This window comes from Takifugu flavidus, chromosome 1, assembly GCF_003711565.1.
Source record: "Takifugu flavidus isolate HTHZ2018 chromosome 1, ASM371156v2, whole genome shotgun sequence".
Classification (NCBI taxonomy): Eukaryota; Metazoa; Chordata; class Actinopteri; order Tetraodontiformes; family Tetraodontidae; genus Takifugu; species Takifugu flavidus.
In genome coordinates this window covers 12,943,189-12,952,698 of record NC_079520.1, presented here as the reverse complement: position 1 = coordinate 12,952,698, position 9,510 = coordinate 12,943,189, and positions in this window count along the sequence as shown.

Genomic DNA, 9,510 nt, shown 5'->3' with positions numbered 1-9,510 from the left:
GGGCTGGTTGGAGGACCCGTCGAGGTGATGGGGAAGTGGTGGTTTCTACCTTACCGTGTCATTTCGTTGCAGTTTCTCTATGGATTATTTTACAATGGCGTGTTTGCACACTTGCTCGGTGTGATGCCACTTAGAGCATGAACGGAAACATCATTTTCTCCTGCTATAAATGCTGCCCATCAGGAACGGGGAGCAAACAGAGCGAACACAAGCCTCACATAATTTACACAGTCAGTCGGCCATTAATGGTTCTATCTCTGGCCGTCTGTCAACTTTTACAGACTGTTTTCAGTGACCTCCAGTGTTCCAGCAGCGTGTGTGTGATTCCGCTCCTGCCGGCGGTATCCCGGGCTAGCATGGAGTCCCGGGAAGCCACCTTCCCCTGACTGCGGTTGAACGTGTCGACTTTAGACGCATTTTTAATATTTGCACAGCTGTGAATGTACATTTTACAGTCATAAACTGGAACAACCAGCCCATCGCCACAGTAACTCACTGTTAAGAATCTGGTGTCAACAGTTTAAGGGGCACTATCCCAGAGTTATGTGGCAGATTCGGATGAGTTTACGGCATCTGGGTTTGTAAGGCTTCCACATTCCTTTCTCCTTCCCTCTTCACTATGAGACAATCTTGGAATTTGCTGTGCAAACAGGAATAAACAGCTGAAAGTGTTCATGTCACCTCCACTGTGGGGACAGAGAGCTGTGGAATTTAGACCAACAGAAAACCAACAAAATATCGGTCATCCATTAACATCCATTAAAAACGAGGTCCACACCTGACTGTTGTAGGCTATCATGAACTGAAATGAGCATCCCATCATACATAATCATCTAAGCTTCTGCTCAGGTTTATGAGAATGACATAATGACGCACGCTGAGATAAAATGGGCATGATGTCACCCGCTGACACAGGGGTGTTTTCAACGCTAAATCAAAGTAAATCAGGTCGATGCCCACAATGCTTCTCAACAAGTGAAGCAACAACTTTTACTGTTTTGAACTTTTGCCCTTGTGCCCACAGCGGTGAACCTTGACCTTTTTTCTCTCACCCTTTACTGTAGGTCTCACCACGCGTGAACAATAGAGGGCAGTAAATCAAGACGGCGTCCATGACTGTGTCCCAACGCAGGTTGGAGGGGACGCGGCCGAAGGAAAGAGGCCCATTTGAGCTACTGGAGAGAAATATTGGAAGATCATGCAAACAACAACCTTGAAGATGAAAGAACATAAAGTTGATTAAAATTCAGACCTTCATGGAAAGATCTCCAGATTTCTGTTTCATAGTTAAGGTTGCTACACCTCTAATTATGGAATAAAATGGTTTAATATCTAAGTTTCAGCCGTTCTTTCATTTCATTTCTTGGGGTGGTGGTGGTGGTGTGAGTGTGTGTGTGTGTGTGTGTGTGTGTGTGTGTGTGTGTGTGCGGGGGGGGGGTGTTGTCCTTCTGCGGTATTGCAATAAATCAGTGCATTTAAAGGCCCCTTAGGTCACTTACAGGACGCCCCTCTCAGCGCCGACGTAGTTTGAGAGTTGTTATTGAGGTTTTTAAGAAAACAACTCTTTTGCTTATGCAGCATGACTGTGCCTGGCCCCCCCCCCCCCCCCCCCCCCCCCCCCCCCCCCCCCCCCCCCCCCCAACTTTATGAAACAAAAGCCCACTGTGGGTTTTGATTTAAGCTGTCAAAACTTAAAGTGATGCTAGTTCAAAACACACAACATTCAGTTGGTCAGAAAATCCTCGGGGTGTGTGTCCCGCCTGCGCGTCTTCACCGCTGCCCCCCCCCCCCGAGGAGTCGGCAGGACCAGAAAACTCCAGCGTCTCTACTCACAGGCCTTGGTTTACCGTGCACGCAACGCAAACACGATGTCTGTCATGTATTCATCAATCTGTGCTTTTCTAGGAGCGCCGGGCTTATTTAGCTTTGGGCGTTTGCTGAGAATGTTCAGCCCTGCCCCCCCCCCCAACACTCACAGCTGGTCTGTCCAGAAAAAAGTTTTCACATGGCAGTGCTGCAGTAAAGCCTCCATCCAGGCACCGCAGGCATACACATGCACAAACATCTTCCTCGGCCTCTTCATTCCACAATCCTTTGCCTCAGTCAACAGGCTGTAACATTCCAGCCTCTCACCCACGGCTGTCCTGCAATGACATCACTCACAGGGGAGACAGGCACACTGTTTGCAAAGCGTGAGGTGGCTTGAGGTGGGGGTGGTGTGTTGGGGGGGGGGGGGGGGGGGTGTTTCATTTAAAGTCAAAACATAATGCGACAACATAAAATGTTTCAGCGTAGACAAAAAGCCTGAGGAGCAGCAGGGTTTGTGCTGTTTTAGTCAGGCAGCCCTGGACTGGGGGGTGGGGTGGGTGGGGTGGGGGTGAAGACGCTCGTGCGTGTGTCACTGGTGATTTCACTCAAGCCCAGTCTGATGAACTCCTGTCCTTTTCTTTGGAACAGCTCTGACTGGATATTGGCAGTTTCGGGAAAGGCAGGTCCATTATTAATATAACTATGATCCGTCTTTCTGCGTTAACCTGGACACAAAACACTCACGCGTGCAACAGCATCAGGTGCTGGATGATGTTGGGGAGTGAGCACAAGTGGCACGCAGGATTTATTTAAGTGTGCAGGGGGTGTGGAGAGCATTTACCTGGACCGAGGACTTACCGAGAATATCTGGTCGTTATGCTTTTGCTCCTGTATTCGCCGTTATCTGACTTGTGTGAAAACAGGAGTGTTAAAACAGCAACATTTTAGATGCACTTGCATGGTGCCAAATGATCAACGTACACATGAGGCACACAAACTGCCAATGGAAAAGGTCGTGAATAACATTTAATTAAAAGTTAACTTGGAATCATTGGTGTTCTAATGAAAACTGATGTTAAAACTGATTAATCAGAGTGATTTTATTATTTTAGGCCCTACCTGTGAGGTCCAGATGGGATTCTATTCAGGTTGGACACCCTACATGAGCCTGGTCCTGCTCAAGGTTTCTTCCTGTTAAAGGGGAGTTTTTCCTTGCCACTGTTGCTTGTCTGGGGTTAGGCCCTGGGATTCTGGAAAGCGCCTTGAAACAATTTTGATTGTATAAGACGCTATATAAATAAAGATTGATTTGATTTGATTTGAAACTGTTGTATAGCATTGTCCTGGTGTCCTGAGCCCTGAACTGGTGTTGCTGCTGGAGAAAGTTGGGAAAGGTTGTTGTCTGCTCATGCAGAACACGCGACAGCCACATGTATGTCCAGACACCCACATGGCTCCATCACACCTCGCCTTTACTTTCCTGCACAACTCTGCAAACATGTGGCTGCATGAGGTGGAGCGTCCACGGTGAGACATGTCAGAGACCGACAGGCTTGACTGGACGGTGTGAAGCTCACAAGTGAGTTATGGATCAACTGTCTGAAATAGGTACAGGGAACAGGGTGGTGGGGGAGAAGGCCTCCTGTGGGTTCGCTCCACAATCCTCATCGGTTTTAATTGTGACAGATGTTTGTTAACGGCGTAACGTTGCACACAAAAAACTGTGGACAGCGAGATCCAGTTTAGCTGTGAGCAACATTTGGACGTGATGAAATGTTTTCTATGATAGAAAATGAAGTTGCGTCCCAGATGAGGTGAGAGGATGAGATCAACTCTGGTGCTGGAGGGGCATTGTGGGTAGAGGATTCTGCATTGAGGTGTTAGTATGTGTGGAATGCACACAGGACCCAGTGTTGACTTGAGACAAATAGATGTATACTGGGATCCAACAAATGGAGAAGGGATGGATTCCATCTGATTGCAGCCACCTTCATTTGTAGTCCAAATAGCACTGAGGGATTATGAATGAGGGACGATTAGCATATATACTGTATATATATATACATTCATTTACTATCGAAGCAAAAGGAGTAGCATATAGAAACATAAGCTGCCTGCTAACATTGCTACATGTAGCATCACGCCTTCATGTTTTATAGGCATTGGTGTGAATAAATATACCTGCATCGTCATCATTTGATGGAAACTTCAGCAACAGAGCAAGAAGGAATAAACTGTCAATGTCTTTTCTGAAGAAATTCTATTGTTTTCAGTGGCAGTACTGGGGTAACGTTGTTGAAGCTGATAAATAGCCTGTAATTTAAAAAATCGGTTTTTCAAACCATGGAAAGTTGGAAATAAGTTGTGTGCTTTTACTTACCAATGCAGAACTACTATAAGTGAGTCAGCTTTTACACTTGGAAGTTTGCTGTGTCATTTTTTCTAACGTCTTGTTTATCTGTTACTAATATATATAACATTTAAAGCAGTCAACTTTTGAAATGGAACCATTCTTTTATGTAAACATCCAGAAATCTATCCATAACTCTACCGAATTAGGGACATGACTTCAAACAAACAAACAAAAACGAAAACAAACCTGTGGGTTTTACTTCTTTATCTTGTGGTTTTCAGGCTGTAACACGATCACTGAGCTACACAAACAACCCTTTTGTGCCCGTGTTTATGGTCAAATGCACTGAAATCGGTTAAAACTGAATAATACAGAATCTCCAGACGTCCAGCGGCTGGTACCAACTTATGAACCTGTTTAAACTTACAGTAACAGCAGAGACGTGACCAACCACGTGCAATTTCCACAAAGTTGTTCATCTAATCAAAATCGGTCGGCCTAATTATTCCCACTGAAAGTCATGAAAACCTGTTTTTTTGGGAACTTCGGCACTGCTGTCTGCAGGGATGCGGATCAGCTGAACTTTAAGCGTGTGTGCGTGGGCTCTGATTACCCCTGCTGCTATGTCTTCCATGAAGTGTGTATTTGTGTGAGGGGGTCCTAGAGGAAGCTGAGCATGTAACGTATGTGTGCGTGTCATCAGTCCCACTGGAGGGGGAGCCGCTGGTGTGAGCTGACACCCTGGTTACTGGCTCTATGGGGAGTGGACCACCAGCTACGCTCTCCCACAGGGCTCCGTGCAGGATACTGACCACCTCATCAAGTCCCGGGTGTTTATTTAATGGAACAATAAATATGGAACAACCGAGTTGCCAGGAAACCACATTTTCCTTCCACATCACTGGAACCTCAGACATCCGCAGACCCAGAGACACTTGACTCTTACCTTCGCCTCACGTCTGTGGTCGTGGGTGGGGGACGGCAAATAGCTCTCGTGCACTCGTGTGAGACTCGTGCACATAAACAGAAGGGGCATGAATGGAAAGGGTTGGGGGGACACACACAGATGGGCTTTCACTGTCAGGGCGAGCTGAGCTACAGTGATTATGCTGAACATAAATCTGAGGGTGGAAAATAATCAGGCTGATCACAAATGTTAATGATGGGTGAACGGAACATGTCCGCCACTGCTGCACCGGAGCGGTTCCATGGCAAAGACAAACATTCACGGAGGTCGACCCACAAGCCTTCATTAGATCCGGGAGCGTTGTTTAAGATATCAACGTAAAAAAAAAAAAATCCAAATTTTTAAAATTGATTTACACTGTCTCATAGTTTAAAAACATAATGAGAGATTTAAAATGAAAAAAACAAATGCCTCATTTTAAATTGAGATGTGTTCATGTTTCGGTCTATGCAGCACAGATGAGCTTGTTTGAACATAATTGTTCTGCATTAATTCGTGAGCTTTCAAAGGCAAAGGATTTTCACTCGTTAGCGCCACACAGTGGAGACATTATGGAGTGCAGGTCATTTCAAAAGCTCAGAAAGGATGAGCTGTAATAATTTGACTTAGCAAAGGAAATCTAAGATTATCTGGGGGGAAAAAAGACCATTTCTTTAGGTTTCCTGGAGAGGTAATGACTCTCTACATAAACCAAATTTCTGTTATTGGACCTCAGTGAAGCAATTTATATGTCTGGACTGTTTACAAAAGCTTTTGCACAGGGTTCATTCCTGCAGAGCAAAACCTGAAACCCTCTTATAATAAAAGACCTCAGGACGCTCCTGAGCTGTCGGTGTGACGTCTGTCAGCCAGCCCGCCTGTCTGTCTCTCTGATCTTTGCCCTAACCGGTGGATATTTAGATAACGCTACCTTGCTGATGCTGCATTATTCTAAATTCTGAATGTACTGTCCTGCTTGTTCCTGCTGCTTCAACAAAAGGCCTTCTCCTCACTGCGGTATTTAAGTGCGGCCAGAGGACAGACCGATTTGAAATTTGGGACCAGCTCCAGTGTACCTGCCGTTTTCCGTTGCCATAGAACTCTTTGACCCTGCGGTCACTGTCAGGACCTCGGTTGAATTCTCTGAAGTCCAATCCTCCCTTTGCAGCCGAGTGTGTCAGAATACCAATCAGGCTTCACTTGCATCTGTTGACCCTCCTGGGCCGACCGGTCAAGAACAGCTACATGCTGAGACTTCAAACGTTAGCAGAGAATTCGTTAAACGCCAGATCTCCTGTCTGTTCCCCCTCCTGGAGGCCTCGTTACTCAGCATTTCATGTTTTTTTTGTGGTAATTATCAGTTGAATGGCTGGGAAGAACACAGCGTTTGTGCATGGTTCACTCTCGGAGGTGATGAAGGCCACATTAGCATCCCTGTTTCATCACGAACATAGGACACACACTAACCCCAACAGTAACCCTGACAGCCAGACGTGAACAGCACATATTCACAGATGCTTTCATGTATAACAACAGATCAAACACATTCAGCACAAGTCGTTCTACTGATGCCTCAGAACGGAACTGAAGAGTATGTCGTCCCCTCGATGCTCAACATCCACCACTCAGCACCGGGAAGAACTGGGACCAGTCTCAGCCTCTGTCTCTCTGCCCCAGCCCCTCCCCCTACTGGTGCTCTGGGCCTACATACAGTATATTGGGGGTGACTGGCAGATCTGGTTTAAGCTTCATATTCTCTTTTCTTCTCTGTTCAGATTGGCAGTCTGGTCCTTTGGGTTCCCCTCTTGGACATGTGTTGGCCAATTGTTACAGTTCTACTTTATCAAATTTACTGCAAATTGAATTTATGGACTAATTTTGTTATTATGTACTAACTAGTCATTGGGCCTCTCCTGGCAGAGGGGCCATGCAGTTCTTTTTAAGATTCTGTTGATGTTTTCACTGTATTTTCTGTTTAAAAAAAGTGTTCTTGCTGGATCTGAGGGTCAAAGGTCAGAGGATGTCATCTGCTGAACCGATTGTAAAGCTCATGAAGGATAATTACAATTATGTACTTGTATGAATAAATCTAGCTGATAAACGTGCTTCAACACTGCCATAAATCTTGAGTATGTTACTTCTGTCCAAGAGGTTCTGTGAGAGCATCTCTGTCTCTGAACAAAATAACTCGAAACGTTATGGACAGAGTTAATTACATTTTCAGGAAATGTTAATAATGCTCCAAGGAACAGATGATTAAGTTATGGTGATGTTCCGGATTCCAGAAGAACCTTGACCTTTGATCTTCCAAATATCATAGGCCATTTATTCAGTCTGCTATATATACATATATATATATATATATATATGTATATATATATATATAGCAGACTGAATAAATGGCCTATGATATTTGGAAGATCAAAGGTATATATATATATATAATATATATATATATATATATATATATATATATATATATATAATATATATATATATATATATATATATATATGCTGTCATAAAAAAATTACTTGCAGATGCAAAACAAGCCTAAAAAACTACAACCATTTAAAAATATATATATTCAGTATATATCCGATTGCTCGTATTACCACTTACTATTTATGGATATACTGTATATATGTCTTATTTTTATTTTATTTATCTTATTCTAGTGTGGTCTTCTTTATGTTGAATGTCGCAGCGTCTCACCAAGACAAATTCCTAGTTTGTGTAATACTGTGTATTACATGAACAATGGCAATAAATCTGCTTCTGATTCTGCTTCTGCTTCTGATTCTGATTCTGATTTACATGTTACGGCCACTGAGCGGCGCAATCTCCCTTATTCATAGCTGTAACACTTTGCTGCTTGTCCAGCAGAGGTCGCTCCTGCACCATTTACGTTGTTTTAGATACAGCATGAAGGCGTAGTAACGTGTTGACATTAATCTGAATAGGAAACACTGAATAGAAGACAGTGTCCATCTACATTCGTATAATGTAAATAGTAAATGTAAGTATCATATGCTGCTGCACATCGAATTGACAATAAAAAAGTAAATTTGTAAGGCTTAATAATCAGATATATAAACCCGAGAAATGTTTAGGACCTCACAGTTTAAATAATAGCATGTCAACGTTGCAACATTTGACATATGCAATATAATGTACATTATTAAATGAACATTACTATGAACTAATAGTTACCTTACTAATTAATTTATGTATTACCTAACAAAACATTGAATTACTCCAGAGTATGTAAATCTGCAGATATTGGATTATTGTTCAGAACATTGTAATTTTGTCTTGCATTTGTTGTCATGTGCAATCAGCACTTAAAACACTGTTAAACAAGCAGACTGAGTTTGAGGGAGTGTATAGGAGATAATGTAGAACTGTACAATTTCAGCATGAGCTATCTGGCTGCTTCTCCTGACATTGCTGTTTTAACACCCTCCTGGATGTCTGCCTACATTCTGCAAGCACGCGCGCGCACACACACACACACACACACACACAACACACACACACACACACACACACACACACACACACACACACACACACACACACATGCGCCGATCCATCTATCAAGAATAAAACCTCTGAATCATCTGACACATTACTCATTGGCTACAGGCTAAAAACTGTGTTTGTTGCTATGTTACTATTGGTTACTCCGACAGATGCATCACATCAACGTTCTTGCGCTGCCAAGTTGGAGGAGGTATAGTAGATGAACAATAAGTGAATATTTTCTTCCCGTTATTGCACTCTCAGACAAGGAAGCTCCAGAGTTCGTACATGGAGACAATTCCGGTTACATTTTTCACCATCTGGCTGCAGGTCTGCCAGGACGAAGACAGACCGTCCTGTAAAATGCGGATGTCTCCTTCCCTAAACAGCCGGACAGAAGACACCTTCTTCCCAGGAATCACTTTAGACCTCTGTATTTGTCAGAATCGGGATGGACTGGCTTTTGGTTTCTTGTATTATATTAATTTCATAACATAAAAATCAGAATTGTTTCATCGTTATTGCAATGTAGAGCTGATGCACACACAGAGTGGATGTCGTGAATAATGCCATCATGAGTTCCTTTTGTGGTCAATACAGATATTTAAGACATTTTTAAGGATAAGCTGTCAGGATCTACTGGCTTTATGAATGACTTCCCTCCTTTCTGTATCTAAGTGGCTCCTCTACACCCTCTTTGCTTTCCTCCTGTGCTGGGTTCTCGTCTGTTTGCCCTTTGACCTTTGAAGTGTAAACCCCTCATTCCTGTTTTCAACACAAGACAGCTTCACTGAAGTATATTTGCACATTTGTTGCAGACCTGGTTTTGCTACTGTAGCGTCTCTGGTGACAGTTTGACGAGTTTGATAAGTAGCTT